The sequence below is a fragment of the Alosa alosa genome, chromosome 5 (assembly GCF_017589495.1).
Source record: "Alosa alosa isolate M-15738 ecotype Scorff River chromosome 5, AALO_Geno_1.1, whole genome shotgun sequence".
In the NCBI taxonomy this organism is placed as follows: domain Eukaryota; kingdom Metazoa; phylum Chordata; class Actinopteri; order Clupeiformes; family Clupeidae; genus Alosa; species Alosa alosa.
Window position 1 is genome coordinate 27,430,215 of NC_063193.1, and position 5,740 is coordinate 27,435,954.

The following is a 5,740-nucleotide window of genomic DNA, read 5'->3' on the forward strand; positions in this document are numbered from 1 at the left end:
ATATTTGAAAGAACCACTCAGCTTAAGCAAAGGCACCAATGACACATTTGATAGGACAATTCAGATCTATCAACAAAGTCTGTGATTTGATGCCAAAAGGGGCAGGCCTCGTTTTATTTATAGGGAGGGAAAGTAATCTTATCGCCATCTAGTGGTTGCGTTCCTAGAGTTTAGCGGAGTGGATGGGATTTTTTTTTTTATATATATATATATCTCGGTGCACATTGGGATCTTAATTTAATGCTGTTAGGCACTGGGGTCACCTCTATTGCTTCAAGTGGTCATAACTTATTTTTAGGATCAGTTGAATTGTTTTGAGTTTTTGTCGTAACATGGTGATATATATGGCTCTGGTGATAATGAACTACAGTTGCATGTGACGTCACAGGCTTGGGCGCTTAATCTCTAACTGATCAATACGGCAATTTCATATTTTTGTAATAAAGGAACGTGATGTAAACCGCGTGGTGATAACCTTTATGTCTGGATAACTGGTGTTGTGCTTCTACTCATATGAAGAGCTGGCAGTAAGTGTTAAGTGTCAATGCTAACCAGGCTAATAAACAAACCATGCCTCCGTGAGTAACGTCAGAGCAGAGATTAGGCTTGTTCGACTTCGGCTGAGTCTGACTTGGTCTGGCTTTCTACGTAAACGTGATCTTCAGAGGCTAGCCGGGAGGAGCTACAACAGAGGGCAGCTCATCCCGGACAAGCAGGCTACAGTCTGCCTGACGTGACTCGCGTGAGACATCGCGGGAGATATCGCGGAATTTTGTTTGCAATAAACACAGCAGAACTTTCATTCTTACTCATTAAAATGAGCATGATGACTGACGAAATAAATTCTTATGATGTAGTTTAAATAAACCACTGTTGTCATACAGTTAACAGGCCTGCTTTGTAGCACATAAATTCAATATCAAGTGTTTTCCCTACATGTGTGTCTATCTATTTAACCAACAGCAGTATTTAACCAAATAACAGAATATCCAAACATTTTCAGTAGGCTAGCCTACCATTGTTGCAGAAATCACGTATGAGAAGGTATCCCTTCGATTTCTGTTTATTTTCGCATATTCCAATATAAAGAAGCAGCATGAGACTTCTGTCAAAATCATCATGAGGACATTCCTCCCAAATGGCCCTATCACGTCTTTGAACTGACGTCATGAGGGCGTGTTGGTTTCAGCTCGTGCAGCTCGTGGAAGGCAACTGCAACAAAGATTGTTAAGTCCCTCCCTATGGTCCCTCCCCGGCTGACAGAAGTCGGACAGAATTTCTAACCAGCAAGCATTGCGTCCATCCCAGTATGCATTGTGTTCAACCCAGCATGCATCACATCAAGTCAGATCTGCCCAAGGGGGCAGGCGAATTCCCGGAAGTAGAAGAATCGATGTAGGCTGCAGGGACCACCTCTCTGCTAACTCCCATAGAAGTCCATTCATTCTAGGATTTTTTTGAAATACCATAACTTCATATAACATATATCCTGTGCCGATATTGAAGCTTCTGTGTAATCCACATAAACACTACAAAGGCAAAACAGACTCCACTACCTCGTCCGTAACGTTGGTTACCCGTAAGAAGAATGGTTAGCTTGTTCGGTTGGAGGGAAGCTAGCTTTGACGTAATCTCTTTCAGCGCCCGTGGGGAGATAACCCGTATTGTTTGGATAAGAAGCTCAGTCCACCTTACTGTCTATGACGGTAACTCATAAGCAAAAACCTAGCATACAATAAATCGCATGTTAAGGTAAGGCATTACACAGAGGCAACCTAATAATAATAAAAAAGTAAACCTATTTTTTTAAAAACGGCACTAATCATTACAGAGGTTTTCGATGGATTGACCGTAGGTCGGAAAAGTGGAAAGAAGATTAGCTTCAAGGCTATATGATAACTTTTTTGTTTTGTTGACTGTTTTTGAAGATGATCATGTATGGTAGCTTCAACATTAACACGACTTGGTGAGGATGATATTAATAATAATACATAAATAAATGTTTAACTTTGATGACTTTGAAGGCGAAGGAAGTGTGAGAAGAATTTCTGTGTATCTATCATATGAGTTACAAGATTCAGTTCGATGGCTAACGCCACAGGGTTAAGTGTGAGTCTGCGCAGTACTGGGGGACCAACTGAAAAATCGTTCTATTTGACTCAGTGCCCTCCCATTGAAAACGACGGAGTCTGTTCGTCCATTTCTTTTACTGTCTATGGATCTGCCAGAGAATGTCTAATAAGGGGAGAACCCATAGACAGTAAAAGAAATGGACGAACAGACTCCGTTTCAATGGGAGGGCACTGAGTCAAATAGAAAAAATACTTTTTTTATTATTATTAGGTTGCCTCTGTGTAATGCTTTACCTTAACATACGGGTTAAGGTATGCTAGGTTTTGCTTATGAGTTACCGTCATAGACAGTAAGGTGGACTGAGCTTCTTATCCAAACAATACGGTTATCTCCTCACGGTAGCGAAAGAGAGATTACGTCAAAGCTAGCTTCCCTCCAACCCGAACAAGCTAACCATTCTTCTTACAGGGTAACCAACGCTACGGACGAGGTAGTGGAGTCTGTTTTGCCTTTGTAGTGTTTATGTGGATTACACAGAAGCTACAATATCGACACAGGATATATGTTATATGAAGTTATGGTATTTAAAAAATCCTAGAATGAATGGCCTTCTATGGGAGTTAGCAGAGAGGTGGTCCCTCCAGCCTACGTCGATTCTTCTACTTCCGGGAATTTGCCTGCCCCCTTGGGAGAACCTTCACTCTCGGAACGCTTCCGGTGTGGTACTGCATCTAGGGGCACTCGCGGGCGAGTCCAGAATGAATGGAGGTCTATAGAGCTGTACCCCTCAAAATCCACTTTTCTCGGGATATCATTTTTTTCAAGTAATTTGAATATTGTATTCGAAAGGGGAGGCAAAGACAATACACTTGGTTGAGTATTATATTTTTTAAAGTCACTTAATTGTTCTAAAAAGCCTTTCAAACGTGTCAATGACGTCATTCATTAGCATGATCATAGCATAGCATAGCATCAATGCTAGTGTGTTATGGGCAACAACGACCCAACCTGTAAGAAAACGAAAGGACATGACTCCCAGATTATTTCACTTTTGATTGATAATCCATATCCGTTTTGCAGAAAATAAAATAAAATCTGAGGGTTTCAGTTGTTAAATAGGTGAAAACAATAAATGTAGCCATGTAGCTCCATAGGACCCCATGTATTTTGGACTCGCCCGCGATCGCCATCTAGGTGAACTCTGGTGAACTGCTGCCAAGTTCGGTTTGTATGGGATTAATAGAGAGTGGGGAGGCTCTCCGTAGACGGGCTCTGGATCTGCACAGATCTGCCGCAAGTCGAACTCGCCTAATGTCTAATAAGGGGAGAACTGCCACTCTCGGAAAACTTCCGGTTTCTGAACTGGTTGCAGTTCCTTCTGTGGTTCCACATGAGGGCGCTCGTCCACGAGTGCAGAATGCATGGAGGTCTATGGAGCTGTACCCCTCAAAATCCACTTTAATTGGGATATAATTTTTTTTCAAGTAATTTGAGTATTGCATTTGAAAGGGGAGGCAAAGAAAATACACAAGGTTGAGTATTATATTTTTTAAAGTCACTTAATTGTTCTAAAAAGCCTTTCAAATGTGTCAATGATGTCATTCATTAGCACAATGCTAGCGTGTTATGTGCAACAACGACCCAACCTGTAAGAAATCAAAAGGACATTAGTACTCGTTCATTCAACTTTTGACCTATAACCCATGTTGAAGTTATATAAACTACAATCAAATCTGAGATTTGTCAACGACAATCAGGTCTAGCTCCATTGACTCCCATTCATTCTGCACTCATGGCGATCGCCCCCAGTGGATCTCTGGTGGAACTGCATCCAAAATTCGGTACAATGGGACTTAAATGAGAATTCCGGTGTGATATTGACCTAAAGTGTATTGAAACATGATACCGAGTGTGAACGTATGTCTCATAGCCCATCTCGGCTTGTCCCCTGCACTCTAAAATCTGAGTAAGAATGAACAGGTATGATAAGGGATCAGATTCCAAAAATAATTCAGTGGAAATGCATGGATTCCAGTTGCTGCTACTGGAAGAAACTGGAATCCATGCATTTCCCACTGAATTATTTTTTTTGGAATCTGATCCCTTATCATACCTGTTAATTCTTACTGCTGTTCGAATTTATCGTGACTAAATTCAAGATGGCTGCAAACTAAACTTCGAAGATACTGTCTGTATAAATCGCCTTGTAAGTAAACTACCAGTGCTTTTTCAAAGTTCTCAATGTCTCGCTTTTAAATGTCAGGGCCCTCGAAGTCTACCAATGAAGTGTGGAGATACATTGAGCCTCGTAAATGGGTGTAAAACAGTGATTTATTTGCATGGCTAGCCCGATGCGAAGCACCACTATTGAAAAAAAGCTGTTGGTAGCATCGGCTAACTAGCGCCAGATTTTGGAGTGCAGGGGACAAGCCGAGATGGGCTATGAGACATACGCTCACACCTCGGTATCATGTTTCAATACACTTTAGGTCAATATCACACCGGAATTCTCCTTTAATACGGAGTGGCAAGGCTCTCCGTAGACGGGCTCTGGTCAGAGAATGTCTCTGGTAACGTCGAAGGGTAAAGTCACATGACTTCTTTTGTAGTTCCCATAGGTAGTTCCAGAGCCCGTTTTCTGGTAGTTCGTTTATGAAACAAAAGGAGCCATTTCAATTTTTTTAAATAAGGCAAAATAGGGTCTGACATTTTCACAGTGAGAAGATTATTACTGTATAGACACTGAAAAATACTTTTGGTGGATAACACCACTGATTTGGCTTCACAATATATTTTTTTTAAATAGGTCTATGGGACTTAACATTGGAGCTGCTCTTCGATAGGAACGCAACCACTTGGGGCGCTGGTTTTCACTTTCCCTCCCTATGCTTCAAGTTATCAACTTGACAGAACACACTACTTTTCGGTTAAAAAATGGAGATAAAAAAGAGAAACATAAGCATTTCAAGTAAAGCTAAATAATATAATTTGCTTGACAATATCCAATAAGATGGAGTCAGAAGTTACAACAAACTAGCCTTTATTGACTGACAAATGCATTAGAAGGCCTATGGTAAAAATGCAATTCTTTGTTTTTTAATTTAGAAATACTAAGGCCTAGTCTACTGGTGTATGTCGTGTTGCTGGTTTCATATGGCAAAAACAAACAAATCAAACAGAAAGAAACCTGTATAACATAAAAACCACACACAGCAAATAGAAAGAACCAGTAATGCTTTGACCTGTAAATTTATTATTGTATTTAATGCTGTACCTAGGTTTAAAATTACACAAATAGGATGCACAAATGTTGTTGGATCCCGTCTACAAGAGGCTCAAGCAGTTGCATGACATGATGTGTGGCCTATCACAATGGTTCTGCACAAAGCAGCAGGCCTACACTAGATAGACTCAAATACATTTATTAGCATTTTCAAATAAAATGTGCCTGGTTGTCTGTGAAGTGCTGAGAGTTACTATTTCTTGATAACTTCCAGTATATCTATCTATCTATCTATCTATCTATCTATCTATCTATCTATCTAATGAGCATCTCAGCAAACATATCAAATAGATTTTTAATGTGCATACAGTAGTGATCTACTACTTCATTAAAATGTAAAACAATTTCAATTGAATAAAATTAACCTAATGACCAGTGGACTGC